This window comes from Nycticebus coucang, unplaced genomic scaffold (genome assembly GCF_027406575.1).
Source record: "Nycticebus coucang isolate mNycCou1 unplaced genomic scaffold, mNycCou1.pri scaffold_66, whole genome shotgun sequence".
Classification (NCBI taxonomy): Eukaryota; Metazoa; Chordata; class Mammalia; order Primates; family Lorisidae; genus Nycticebus; species Nycticebus coucang.
Window position 1 is genome coordinate 570,456 of NW_026515593.1, and position 15,752 is coordinate 586,207.

The window sequence follows — 15,752 nt, forward strand, 5'->3', positions numbered from 1 at the left end:
CATCTGGCAGGAGGCTGAGCCAGAGCTGACTCCTGGTGGCTGTGTGGTGTATCTGACTCTCACCCAAGGAGATTCTGTGGGTGATGGTGACCCCCTAGTCAGCTCCTGCACAGTCTCCTGCCTGGAGCTGTGCAAGCACGATGACCTGCAGCTGGTCCAGGAGGCATGACAGTGATGGCTCTGTCTGCCAGTATTTCTCCTTCTTCCTTCTTTCTTCTTCTTCTTCCCTTTTTTTTCTTTTTCATTCCTGCTCCTTCTGCACATGTTACACTTTGCTCTGCAGATCACAGACAGACTTGAGTCTGTACTGATCTCCAACCCAGAATGAAGGAAGATAAGACTTTGAGGGCTCAGGAAGAGCATTAGGGCTGAAGAGCAACACCCAGCACCCCTACCTGCCAGCCATGACTGGGCATGAGCATGATGGGCCACCAGAGCCCTAACCCCAACTGCCCATTCACACCTAGGACCAGCTACCCCTATGGCCACTTCTTCTCGCAGAAAAATGTGATGGGACTTCCCAGGTGAGATCAGAGAGGTGGTCTCATCTGTCCTGGCCTGCCGTGGGCCATCCTGTGTTATCTTGGGCCCTTCCTGCCAAAATACCTGAGATGTCACTGGTGAGAGCTGAGCCACAACCTTCAGTGTTAGAAAAGACTCCCATCAGGGCTTCCTGAGCCCAGGGCTTTGGGCAGTCAGGAAAGAGCAGTAACATCCCTTGGACAACTACTGCCAAAGGAGCTGGGAGGGAGCTGTCTCTGTAATGTGAGTTTCTGGTTCCCAGGGTTGCAGGTTCTGCTGGGGTCTATTGCCTAGGAAGTGACATCACCTCTAGGGGTCCATTTCCTGGGCTTCCTTTTCAGAAAATCCTTCCAAAAGGTTTCTGGGCTGCTGATTGCTCAGCCTCCACCCCTATGATGAGGCGTAGCTCCCCCTGTCCTTTGCCTGGGACAGGCCTGTGCAAAGCCAGGGTCCAGCTTAAGGAGACAGAGCTTGGTGAGTCAACCCAATTTCTTCTTCTATCCAGTTGTACAGACCTTAGTTGGCCTCTCAGGGCCTTCCCAATCTCCCTTTTAGCACAATGGGAATTTTAATTCTAAAATGTGTTATTTCTTTTTTCAGTTTTAAGATAGGATTTATTAGATAGAAAGGAATACAGAGTACATTGGATACCTTTTCTTCCATTCTTGAGATGCTTTACTAAGAAGTATATGTTCCAGCTCCATCCATGTAAACATGAAAGAGGTAAAGTCTCCATCTTTCTTTAAAGCTGCATAATATTCCATGGTGTACATATACCACAATTTATTGATCCATTCGTAGATCGATGGGAACTTGGGCTTTTTCCATGACTTAACAATTGTGAATTGGGCTGCAGTAAACATTCTGGTACAAATATCTTTGTTATGATGTGATTTTTGGTCTTCTGGATATATACCTAGTAGATGAATTATAGGATTGAATGGCAGATCTATTTTTAGATCTCTAAGTGTTCTCCAAACATCTTTCCAAAAGGAATGTATTAATTTGCATTCCTACCAGCAGTGTAGAAGTGTTCCCTTTTCTCCACATCCACACCAACATCTATGTTAACCAGTGTGATGAAAATGAGTCAAACTGTTTATAAAACCAGTGTATGGTGCCCCATGATTGTATTACTGTACACAGCTATAATCTAATACTAATAAAAAAAAAATGAAGGAATACAAAGCACTAGAGCTTCCAGCAGAGGGGGAGGAACCAAGTCTGCAATGTGTTATTTTTAAACAAAATAATCTTAAAAACAATACAGATTTGAGATTTATTAGTTAATTTTAAATTAAAGTGTCCAGATCTTGTTGAAAGAACAATTATATCTGAATCAAGGTTCATGTTTTTTTAATAATTGCGTTTTGTATTCTCCCTTTCTATCCTCATTTTAGAATGAAATTTCTCATTTAAATCTGAAAATTATCTTAGTAGTCCTCATGTTATTAGAAGAGTATTACTATAGTACTTATTTACTGTATTTTAGATTTTCTGGTGGTCTTAAAGTTTTCTTTTTGCTTTTGCTGGTTTCAAGGGGCAGTTAAACATGAAAACATTGAGCTTTCTAGATAGGTCTAGAAGAGTAAATAAGTAAAGTGATTATGGAACATGAGACACGAAGGCTAACACAATTCTATTTTTGTGTGTTGAATGCCTGGTACATAGTACTAATTCTCTTCCCTTCAAAATATAAATATTACGGTCCTAGAATTTATCTATGTCCACCAATCCTAAATGGGCCTGTTCCATTAATAATTTTAAACTACCTATGAGTGTTTGTAGGGCTCACTCAAATACATGTTTGTTTATATATACTGTATTCTAGCCAGAATAATTTTAGATCTGATCAGGTAGTAGCTATAATAAGAAAAAAAGGTGCTTAAAGCATTCTCATTCATTTTAAAATCTAAAATTATTAAATTATAATGAGATCCACATGGAGCGAAATATCAAATTATCATTAATTATAACTAAAATTCAGATTAATACTGAATTAGTAGAATTTTATAGTAATATAAAAAGCAGATTGTCTTGTATCCTTTGCTGACAGTAGACGCTTAAATACTTATATCAGTTTTCCCTAGTATGTATGTGCATGTATAAGGAAAAAATATGTAAGCATATATATGTGTGTGTGTGTATATCCACACACATACACACTTTTTTTCTTCACTGAGAGCATTTATTGAACACTCTGGCAAAGACGCTGTGGTAGATAATGGAGTTATAGAGACGAATCAAGCACAGGCCTGGCCTTGTAAGAACTGAAGTCTTTCTCTTCCACCCTGAAATGTTGCCAAGACAAGAGGCAGAATGAAGTGTAGGATAATTCTTCCAATTATCATTTTATATTAAGAGAAAATACTACATTTGGAATTCAACACCTTTGGTTGAGATGTGTTGTCTTTTTTTCTTGTTTTGGTAGAGATGGAATTAAGTGAAAGGAGCTTGTTTTTTCTGTTGTGTCTTTAAATTTTATAATGCCTTTTATTTTTAATTTACTTCCATTCAATTATTGTTACATTGACATTCACTTCTGTATTTGACGACTTCACTCAATAATTTTGCTCTTTCAGAACTAGAAATAAACCTTTATTAATGTTAAAATGTTAGCTATCAAAGTTCTTTATTTAGTCTGTGGATTCCTTTTAATAAAGGCATTGAAAACTGAGATCTGCATAGAAAATTCTTAGTTTTTTCTTTAAAAAGTAAAAGAAATATTATGTATATGTATATATGTATATTTGAAGCCTTTATTTCTCAGCCTGCTTACTGAGAAAGCCAAAGATAAATGAAATCATGGTATAATCATAGAAACAAATTTTAATACCATTTTACAGTAAAAATATCAATATACCATTTCTACATGTAACATACAAAAAAAAAACCTCTACAAATGTGAATGTTGATTATAAGTGGCCTTATATAAAAGAGTACTTCCTGTAACTCAACTTATGTAAAGTTTCAAAATAGGCAAAGATAATTTATGGCAATAGAAGTAATGTAAAATGTTTAAAGTTTAGAAAGGGGATAATGACCACATGCAGACATATGAGACAATAGTAAAGGGTTTTCTGAATGTTTTCTTTTAAAAATTCACTGTTTTATATTTATAAATTATGCACACTTGTGTGTGATATACTTAAGTTAAATACATGTTAAATTATCAAGTTACTAGCTCAAAAATCATTTTGAAAGCCATCCATTTTTATTTTTGCCTCGTATCTGGAAACAAAAAAAGAGCTAATGTCCAAATATGTCAACCTCCATCATCTTCTACTCAGAAATTTTGAAAGGCAGATGTGTATGCTGCCATTACTTTGTTTTTAATGTGAAAAGAAATTAAGACCATGTCTATACACATACTCATATGGTCTCGTATGAGAGAGATGAATGTACACAATGACCAGCAAATTGGAATCATACTAAAAGATCATGTATTTGAGGTTGGAAGGAAATAAATTCCAACCATTGGGAATCTGATAAAAGACATAAGGCATGAGGGCAGTGCCTGTGGCTCAAAAGAGTAGGGTGCGACCCCCATGTATGCCAGAGGTGGTGGGTTCAAACCTGGCCCTGGCCAAAAATACAAGGTATGAAGTTTTATTTTTAATAATTGGGAGTCTTCAGAAAGTCTTAATTCACAATCAGTGAAACCATTGGTGTATGTGTTCAGGGCAGTAAAATCTTTGAGTTCAGTAATAATATCTTTATCTTTTTTGGTACCCCACATAGTGACTTTGAGGTTCATTGAAGGGTGCAAGAAAAGTGGAAGCATGATTCTAAAGCCGCAAAACATCTAGGAAATGGAAATAGAAATAACTCAAGATTTTTTAAAAATATACAAATATGGCCATGCTAGTACATGTACTAGAAAAACATGTTATACAAATAACTAATTTGAAATTATGTATGTACATAAATCATCATAGTAATATGAATTATAATTATGATTTGGAGTAGAGGAAAACATCTGAGGATCAGAATTTTATTCTTACTGCTTGGAGTTCTAGACTTATCTATTGCAAACCTGAATATTTTTTGACTTGTAGTCACATTTTCTGTCTATATGTATGCTCTCAGGTAAGGGACTCATAGTTTAACCGCATGGTTATTTCATCTATTTTTTTTTCCAACTGACAACACTCATTTTTGAGACTCGACAAATTTAAACCCCGTGAGACCTTCTTTCAGGTTAGGATTTTATTGCACCTAAGTCTGGAATATTGCCTGCCTGAGGGAATAAGGACAAGGAAACCCCACTTCAGGGAGGTGTGCACAATGGGAAGCACAAGGGGAGCAGCCATATAGGTAATTTATAACATCTGGCTAAAGGGACTTGGCAAACACTGTCGGAAACATACTAATTTCAAATGCAAGAAGGAGAGCACTCACTAATCAACATACAAAGATCTGCATAAAGCTCTTTATCTTCTATTGAGGCTTTTTTTCCTTGGATTTATACTAGAATTGACATTTTGCTCAGGATACTGATTCTGACGGCTTTAGGCCTATCTCACCTATGGTGAGTATAGAACTGAAGAAGTCAGTATGTCTTCTTTTTCAATTTTACTGTTTTTTTTTAATTTTATTTTTTTATTTTTATTTTGTGTGTGTGTGCGTGTGGTTTTTGGCCAGGGCTGGGTTTGAACCCGCCACCTCTGGCATATGGGACCAGGGCCCTACTCCTTGAGCCACAGGCACCGCCCCAATTTTACTGTATTTTTAACTCTTTCCCACTTATTGTTATTTGTATGTATTCATGGGGTATAAGTACAATTGTGTTACATAGATATAATGCATTGTGGTGAAGTCAGGGCTTTCCATATACATGTCACTGAAGCAATGCACATTGTACCCACTAAGCAACCTCCTATCCTCCACCTTCCTCCCCCTTCCAAAATCCATTGTTCCACACTCTGCTCCTGTGTACATGTATTATTCAGCTCTCACTTAACAAGTGAGAACATACAGGATTTGTCTTTCTGTGTCTGAGTTGTTTCACTTAAGGTAATGGCCTGCATTTCATCTATATGGCTGAAAAAGACATGATTTCATTTTTTTTCTTTTACATCTCAATAGTATTCCATTGTTTATATACCCCACATACTCTTTATCCAATCTGCCATTGATGCACACTCTAGTTGATTCCATATTTTTGCTACTATAATGGCAATATGTTGGATAAACATATTAGCGCAGGTGTCCTTTTAATGTATTGGTTTCTTTTTCTTTGGGAAGACACCCAAAAGTGGATTATGGTATATGTATGCCAGGAAATATTATGCAGCCATTAAAAAGATGGAGGCTTTACCAGGTTTATGTTTACAGGGATGGATCTGGATCATATTCTTCTCAGTAAAATATCTCAAGAATGGACCAAAAACAAAGAAACAAACAAACAAAAAAAAACAATGTACTCAATACTATAATGAAATCAATATATAATCACCCACACTTTCATACAAAAGATAAAACACAATTGTGGTCCAGAAAGAAGGAGAGAAGAGGAGGGCGAGGGTAGGGGGTGGGGTGGATAGGTGGCAGGAGGTAATTGGTGGGACCTCACATACTGTGCATATTGCAAGGGTACATGCCCAATAATAGTAAAGTATAAATGTCTAATCACAAAAATTAAATAAGTGAGGTGAACTCTATGTTAACCAGTTTGATGTAAATATTCCAAACGATATATAAAATCAGCACATTGTACCCCATACATGCAGTAATGTACACAGTTATGATCTAATAAAAAGACAAAGGAACCCCAAAGTGGGATTGCTATATCATACAGTAGTTCTAATTTGGTTCCTTGTGAAATCTCCATACTGTTTTCCATAAAGGTTACAATAATTCTCATTCCCACCAATGGTGTATAGGAGTTCTTTTTACTCTAAATTTTCCCTGGCATGTTAATCTTTTGTCTTTTTTTATTTATTATTATTATTTTTTAATTTTTTTTTGCAGTTTTTGGCCAGGGCTGGGTTTAAATGGGGGTAACAGTTTTCTGTTGTTGTCAAGTTGTTCGAGTTCCTTGTATATTCTGGAGATTTGTTCACTGTCAGATGTATAGTTTGCAAATGTTTTCTTCTATTCTGTAGGTTTTCTGTTAATTAGGATGATCATTTCTTCTGCTGTGCAGCTTCATCGTTTCATTAAGTCTCACTTTAAAATTTTTGTTTATTGCCTGTGCTTTTGAGGTCTTAATCATGAATTATTTGCCTAGACTAACATCCAGAAAAGTTTTCCCAGGTTTTATTCTCCCATTTTTTTAATTTCATGTCTCCCATTCAAGTGTTTAATTCATTTATTTTTGTATATGGTGGGGACATAGGTCTAACTTCATTCTTTTCCATATGAGAATTCAATTTTCCTACACCATGTGTTGAAAGAGTGTCAAATATTCCTTAGTGTTTCTTCTTGTCAATTTTGTCAAAGATCAGTTAGCTGTATGTGGCTAAATTTCTGCGTTCACCATGATGTTTCATTGATCTACATGACTATTTTTATATGCACTGTCCCATAGTGTTTTGGCCACTATATCCTTCTAGTATAATTTGAAGTCAGGCAATGTGATGCCTCCAAATTTTTTTCTTTTTGTTGAAGATTGCTTTGTCTTTTCTGTCTTTTTTGGTTCCTTATGAACTTAAGAATTGCTTTTTCTAATTCCATGAACAAGGACATTGATATTTTTATAGGGATTGCTTTGAACATGTAAATTCCTTCAGGCAGTGTGTTCACTTTAACTACTATAGAACCTTTGTAAGTTGACCAGCCAAGGGACTATAGCAAACTGGGCAGCATATAGAGATGGTCAGCATAAGGCACTTGGCCTACTGTACCAGTATGTCCATGTGGTACATGTCCAGTCTATAAAAATTAGGTCAACTTGAGAATTGAAAATGCTGCACTGGCATGGGAAGAAAAGCATGCTCCCTCCTCAGCTCACACATTCACAGCACAATGGCTTGGAAAAGTAGCAAGACCCTCAGGACACCCCCACCCCATCCCTGGAGGACACTGAACCCCAGGCCAAGGATCATTGCTGACCTAGTGGAAGATGGCAATTTGCACCCCATCAAAGCTGAAAGGCTGGCCTAGGGGCTGCAGGGCCAAGGGCACTTCAGCACAGCTGCCTCAAACACATCAAGATCCAGGAGAGTAACCGGCCACTATGAGGCCATGAACCTTTGCAACCAGCCCACACTGTGACAAGAGCCTCCACTCCCCAGTGAGGATCCCTCCCAGCCTCACTTATTTATAAACCAGCAGCAGGCAGTGTGTGGCTGGCCCTTTGTACAGGTAGCCTCAAGGATGTTACTGGATGCACATTCAAGCACCTGGTAGGCGGTTCCTTCCCAGTGACTTGGCGGCAACCTGGGCCAGGCACACTGACATACTCAGACGTGCTCCAGTTCAAAGATGGCTGCCTTAAAACTACTCTCCTATGGGCTGTGGTTCTGTGCCTCTTCCCATGCCTCTGGAGTGCCTGGTCCCAGGGACATGTTTGCAATTTTTCTAGCAGTACTCCAGTGGAAGCTGTAAAACACAAACCCAATGGTGCAACAGTTCTGATTGGTGGTTTTGGTCTGTGTGGAATTCCAGAGAACCTTACTGGAGTAAAAGGACTAGCTGCAGTTAGCAACCATGCAAAGGTTGACAACTTTGGACTTCGATACAAGCAGATAAAATGTATGGTCTACTCCAGTGGGGAGAAAACGCAGAATTGGAATGACAGTACTTATCTGGTGAATTAGAAGTAGAGCTGACACCTCAGCGTGCACTTGCAGGGAAGATTCCTGCAGGTGGGGCTGGGGTTTCTGTATTTAACACCAGCACAAAGTATGGGATCCTGGTATAAGAAGGAGGATTCCAATCAAATACAAAAAAGATTTCAGCATCATCACTGCCAGCAGGTCAAGAGAGGTGAGGGAGTTCAGTGGTCAGTGCTTTACTGTGGAGGAAGCAATTACAGGGGCTTTAGCTTTGGTGAAAGCCTGGAAGGCAGAATGAGCAGGAAATGTAATTTGCAGGAAAATCAGGAGGAATTTCAATTTTCCAATGAGCAAAGCTGCAGCAATAACAGTGGTAGAGGTTGGAGAAATTGTGGATATTGGCACATTTGCTCCAGAAGACATTCATATTCCTCAGATTTAGGTATCTCACCTTATAAAGGGAAAAAACAATGAGAAAATAATTGAGTGTTTATCAATTCACAAAGATGTAAATGGAAAAGCCAAATTTGGGAAACCTGGAGATGATATAAGGGAACGTATCATTGAGTGGGCAGCTCTTGAGTTTGAGGATGGCATGGTCCATATCCAATACAACACGAAGCCAATGAAGATCTAATCAATGCAGGCAGGGAAACAGCTGTTATTCTTTTTTTATTTGTTTATTTTTACATAATATACATGTGTTTATTAGGTTTCCATTTTTTTGCCTTCACAAAATTAAAAAGGCTTAAAATTTAATAACAATAACAATGTTTAAGATAAGGACTAGAAACAAAAACCTCGTAAAGAATGAATGAACATAAATACATTCAGAAAAGAAATCAGACAATTGCTACATCAAAATATTAAGCAATAATGATAATAATGCAAAGAAAGTAACATTCACATTGTCGGATAAGAGTATGTCTATAATAGAATGCTTTGACTCAGATTCAGGATGAAATCATTAGTTAACTTATTATTTTTTTTAAGTCTCAAAAAATAGACAACTGATATTTATAAATAAAACTAAAAGATAATTTCGAAAAACAGATCATGCCAAATCTTATAGATGATAGAAAAAGAAAACATACTTCAAGATCATTCTACTTGATCTGTGTACACCTGATATTAAAATTGGAGAAAATAGGGCGGCGCCTGTGGCTCAGCGTGTAGGGCGCCGGCCCCATATGCCGAGGGTGGCGGGTTCAAACCCGGCCCCGGCCAAACTGCAACAAAAAAATAGCCGGGCGTTGTGGCGGGCGCCTGTAGTCCCACCTACTTGGGAGGCTGAGTCAAGAGAATCGCCTAAGCCCAAGGATTTGGAGGTTGCTGTGAGCTGTGTGACGCCACGGCACTCTACCGAGGGTGATAAGGTGAGACTCTGTCTCTACAAAAAAAAATAAATACATAAAATTGGAGAAAATATATTATTGTAAGGGGGAAATTACAAACATATGTCACTTATCAATGAGGATGCAATATCCTAAACAGCATATTAACATGTCTTTTTTCTCCAGCCATGAATCATTTGCAATGATTAGAGGGGGGCATGTCAATCTAACAATGATAGGAACAATGCAGGTTTCCAGATAAAGTGACCTGGCTAACTGGACAATTTCTGGGAAGATGATAAAAGGAATGGTGGTGCTATGGATTTAGCCTCCAGTGCCAAAACCAAAGTGGTGGTCACCAAAGAGCATTCAGAAAAAGAAAATGTACATAAAAACATGAAGATATGTACCTTACCACTGACTGGAAAGCAGTGTGTCAACTGCATTATTACTGAAAAGTAATATCACCCAGGTTATCTGTGAATCCATCAAACAATCCAAGAATGCAAGTTCATTGGTCCCAGTGATGTCTTGTTCCTGGAGGAAAGCATCAATCAACTGAAGACCATAATTATTTTAAGGCTTAAATCTGGATTCACACACAAGCTGTTTTCCATGAGGACAAGAAGAAAGGGCTAACTCTGGGCTCTAGGAAGGCCTGACGGGAAGACACACAGAAGAGCACCAGGTATGACTTTTTCACTTTCAGCAAAACTCCTGCAGTGAAACAGATCACAAACTGAAATGTGGACACCTGTCCCAGGCTGGATGTTTTTCATTTTAAACCCTTTGTATTTAACGTTTCAACTGCTCCAGGCAGCCCAGAGGAAGAAGGCTAGAAAACTAGAAAGGTTTACTGTATACTAACGAGCAGTACCTGATTAGTTTTCTTCTAATATTTCAGGCTTTATGCAGCCATTTAGAATTTATTCTCTTAAAAGTACTCGACGGAGGTGGGCAGGAAGATGGCCCACTAGAGGCAAGTTTCCCCAGAGGCTCCTGACCAGAAGGGGAGATTCTGGACAGATTTGTTCTCTGAAACTGAAAGAGGGGAGCTGAGATAGGAAAAAAAATAGACAAGCACACATGATACCAGCTGTGTAAACCTGTGATTCCAAGAAAGAGTTGCTAATGAACAAATTCCAGGTAGAAAGCCTGTTGCCAGGAGAAAAAGAGTCTCCTCCCCAAAGCAGGAGGCATGCTGCATTGTTTTCTCTGCAAGTGAGAAGGGGACAAAAGACCTCTCATTTTACCCCCTAAATGAGAGTGAGAGCTGCTAAATACTGGGCCTCTTCCTCCTCCAGAGTGGCCCCCCCATAAGCCTAGGCATTATCCTGCTCAGCATGAAAATAAATACTCTCCCTGCAATTCTGAACTTTCATTCCAAGCTTTCCCCCTTGTCTGGCAGTCTGAAGGTCTACCTCCTGCAGAGCTCAGAGTGTGTGGCCATTCCCTTGGTGGTCTGCGCATTCATTATATGGATAGAAGCTGGGAAACAGTGACTTCAGTAGAGGCAGAGAGGAATGGGAAGAGAGGGACATTTGGGAGAAAGAAATGCATGCGACATTGCACTGAGGACAGTAGCACTACCCTCTTTTCAGACTTTAAGGGTGGAGCCACTGATTCTGGTGCAGAGGTACTGACCCCTGTTAAGACAGAGCCATTAGTACCTAATTGGGACTTTATTTATTTTAAATTTTCCCCTTCTTTATTTTTATTAAATCATAACTGTATACATTAATGCATTAATGGGATATAATGTGCTGCTTTATATACAATTTAGAATCCTTACATTAAAATTGTTAACAAAGCCTTCACTTCACTTAATTATTGTGGTAAGACATTTATACTCTACACTTAATGGATTTGATATGTACCCTTGCAATATGCATGATAGACGAGGTCTCACTGTTTTACCCTCCCACCCTCCAACCACCCTTTCCCTTCCCCTCCTTCATCCTGGGCTATATTTCTGTTTTGTCTTTCATATGAAAATGTGCGTGATTATCAATTGGTTTCATAATAGTACTGAGTACATTGGATACTTTTTTTTACATTCTTGAGATACTTTACTAAGAAGAATATGTTCCAGCTCCATCCATGTAAACATAAAAGGGGTAAAGTCTCCATCTTTTTAAAGGCTGCATAATATTCCAGGATATACAGATACCACAATTTATTAATCCATTCAAAGGCACTTGAGCTTCTTCCATTAGTTGCCAATTATGAATTGAGCCACAATAAACAATCTGATGCAAATATCTTTGTTGTAAAATTGCTTTTAGTCTTTTGGATATATACCTAGTAGAGGAACTGCAGGATGGAATTTCAGGTCTACTTTTAGTTCCTTAAGTGTTCTTCAAACTTCTTTCCAAAAGTAACATATTAGCCTCCATTCCCACCAGCAATGCAGAAGTGTTCCCTTCTTTCCACATAAACACTAACGTGTAGTTTGTTGATTTTGCGATGTGGGCTACTCTTACTGGAGTTAGATGATATCTCAAAGGGGTTTTGATTTTCATTTCTCTGATGATTAAAGATGATGAGCAGATTTTCATGTGTCTGTAGGTCACATGCTTGTCTTCTTCAGAGAAGCTTCTGTTCAATTCTCTTGCCCACAATGAAATGGGATCACTTGTTCTTTTCTTCTTAATAATTTTAAGTTCTTTGTGGATTCTGGTTATTAAGCCTTTGTCAGAAAAATAACCTGCAAATATCTTCTCTCATTCTGAGGGCTGTCTGCTTGCTTTACTTGCTGTGTTCATAGCTGTGCAGAAGCTCAGAGATCAAACTTTCACTCTTCACAGATAATATGATTTTATACCTGGAAAACCCCAGGGACTCAACTGCAAAACTCTTAGAAGTGATCAAGGAATATAACAGTGTCTCAGGATACAAAAACCATGCTCACAAATCAGTAGCTTTTATATATACCAGTAATAGTCAAGCTGAAAAAAACAGTCAAGGACTCTATTCCTTTTACAGTAGTGCCAAAGATGAAATATTTGGGAATTCATAACAAAGGATGTGAAAGATCTCTATAAAGAGAACTATGAAACTCTGAGAAAAGAACTAACTGAAGACATTAACAAATGGAAAAACATACCCCATGCTCATGGCTTGGAAGAATCAACTTTGTTAAAATGTACATTTTATCCAAAGCAATATACAAATTTAATGCAATCCCTGTTAAAGCACCACTTTCATACGTTAAAGATCTGGAAAAATAGTACCTAATTTTATATGGAATCAGAAAAAAAATCTAATAGCCAAGACACTATTCAGAAATAAAAACAAATCAGGAGGAATCATGCTATCATATTTCAGACTATACTATAAATCTATAGTGATCAAAATAGCATAGTACTGGCACAAAAATGGAGAGGTAGCTATATAGAACAGAATAGAGAACCAAGAAATGAACCCAGATACTATTGTTATTTGATCTTTGATAAGCTTATCAAAAATTTAAATTGGGGCAAAGATTCCCTATTTAACAAATGGTGCTGGTAATTGGCTGGCAACATGTAGAAGACTGAAACTGGATCCACACCTTTCACCATTAACAAAAATTGAATCTTACTAGGTAAAAGATTTTTTTTTTACCATAACCGTTTATTAAAGTAGATACAGAACACTTCTTTTCTCAAATTTCAATACTGTTTTACATGTTTTCTGTTTGTGAAACAACTCCTATTATGTTTATAACCCCAAATTTCAATTGTTAACAGATTAACTTAATATTCACTTGTCAAACACAGTTGATAATCTTCAGGGGAAAATATATCAAAAGCATATATACAATTATATAAGTTCTTACTATACATGTAGCATGGAAGATGCATTTTATTACTTTTTACATATTCTAAAAGACATTCAAATGAAGATAAATAGATTCAAACTGGCTGACAGACTGTTTTGTTGGTTGAGGTCCTTTATTTTATTTTTTGTGATAAGAAAATCCAAAATTATTAACATTGAATTTCTCATCATACATTCATCTAAAAACAGTTAAACTTGTAAAGGAAGATTATAGATTAACTTGTTAATTTGGGTTTTTTATACTGGCTTATTATTAAATTAATTTATTGCTGGGGATATCTGCTAGAGAAGGAAAAATGTTTTGGAGAAACTTCTTCCAGTTATTAGAATTTGGTAAAGAAACAAAATGAAAACAAAAGGAAAAAATAATTGCAAAGCCTTATGATGCTATTTTTTGGACTAGTCTTTTATGTTCAGATGATCGTTTTAAGTGTTTTCATTTTCATAAAGGTAAATACCTGAAAAGAAAGACAGATTGTATATGGTTTTTCCCAAAATATAGCTTTTAAAAAATATATACATATATCTATAAGCTAAAATTATGCAAAACCAATAAACAAAACACAGTATAGAAAGCGGATGCAGCATATAGATTATAAAATGTCCCCACAGCAGTTGGGGGCTTCCCCCTCCCTTTACCTGTTTCATGATTTTATAATCACACCTAAGTATTATAAAGCCTGAAATAAAGGCACTACTGATAACAGGTAGTGCAAAAAAGCTCAGATATTTCTTTGAATAAAATACTTTTAAATGAGTAGATTAAAATGCAAAATGGCACATTTTTTCAACTCATTCCAGTGTCAAAGCTTAACCAAAAACCGAAATATACAAATGCAGCCTGGAAACATTTTAGTGCAAATACGAAAAGTAATGGCATAATTTAGTTACTTTAAATAAGGTATTGTATGGGTAGGGATTTTTTTTATGAGGGACAAAGAATGTAATGGCATCTGGTGCAATGTCTTCAAACTTAAGAAAACAAAATAAGAGGTGAAAACTCACCTACTAATTATTTAATTTATCAATCTAACTTATAAGGGGAGAATAAAGTGTGATTTGTGAAGAACAAAATATTTTCTTAGATTTGTTGATGGCAGCAAAAAATAACATACGAGTTCTCCTGAAGTCTGTACACAGAAGTCAGCATTGCAAGAAGAGAACATTAAACTTGCCGAGGAGCTGGGGAGAAGCAGAGACGAAGTCACAAGTCATCGAAAGCTGGAAGAGGAAAGATCTGTGCTCAATAATCAGTTGTTAGAAATGAAAAAAGGGAATCCAAGTACATAAAAGATGCAGATGAAGAAAAAGCCTCCTTGCAAAAATCCATCAGTATAACTAGTGCCTTACTCACAGAAAAGGATGCAGAGCTGGAAAAATTGAGAAATGAGGTCACAGTGCTCAGGAGAGAAAACGCCTCTGCCAAGTCCTTGCATTCAGTTGTTCAGTCTCTAGAGCCCGATAAGGTGAAGCTTGAGCTGAAGGTAAAGAACTTGGAGCTTCAACTCAAAGAAAACAAGAGGCAGCTCAACAGCTCCTCAGGTAATACTGATACTCAGGCAGAAGAGGATGAAAGAGCCCAGGAGAGTCAGATTGATTTCCTAAATTCAGTAATAGTGGACCTTCAAAGGAAGAATCAAGATCTCAAGATGAAGGTAGAGATGATGTCAGAAGCAGCCCTCAATGGGAATGGGGATGAGCTCAACAATTATGACAGTGATGACCAGGAGAAACAGTCTAAGAAGAAGTCTTGCCTCTTCTGTGACATTTGTGACTGCTTTGAGCTGCATGACACAGAGGATTGTCCTACCCAGACACAGATGTCTGATGACCCTCCCCACTCTACACACCATGGCAGTCAGAGTGAGGAACGCCCGTACTGTGAGATCTGAGAGATGTTTGGCCACTGGGCAGCCAACTGCAATGACCACAAGACCTTCTGATGAAGCCTCAAGTCAAGAACTTGGCTTTTTCAGGCGTGTTAGTGTTTAAGCAATTTAACACCAGCATTGTGTGTACAGACTTCAGGAGAACTCATATGTTAATTTTTGATGCCATCAACAAATCTAGGTAAAAGATTTAAACGTAAGACATCACACTATAAAGATACTTTGAGAGAGTGCAGGGCAAACCCTTGAAGAAATTCACCTGGCAGTATCCTTTATGAGGGGACCCCTCCAGGCAATTGAAGCAACACCAAAAATACATTACTTGGATATTATCAAAGTAAAAACCTTCAGATTGGGAGTTTAATGGGTGGGGGTGCTGACCGTGATTTGGACATTCAAGGGTGAAGCCACTGACTCCTGGTTGGGACTTTTGCCTATGGGAGTGTGGACTCTGAAAGGGTGCA

General features: G+C 37.7%; 2 pseudogenes; both read left to right on the forward strand.

Annotated features, from left to right (window-relative positions):
* Positions 1-7,950: 7,950 nt before the first annotated feature.
* On the forward strand, positions 7,951-10,039 carry LOC128579574 (succinyl-CoA:3-ketoacid coenzyme A transferase 1, mitochondrial-like; annotated as a pseudogene).
* Positions 10,040-11,135: 1,096 nt separating this feature from the next.
* LOC128579570 (CAP-Gly domain-containing linker protein 1-like) lies at positions 11,136-15,342 on the forward strand (annotated as a pseudogene).
* Positions 15,343-15,752: the final 410 nt, after the last annotated feature.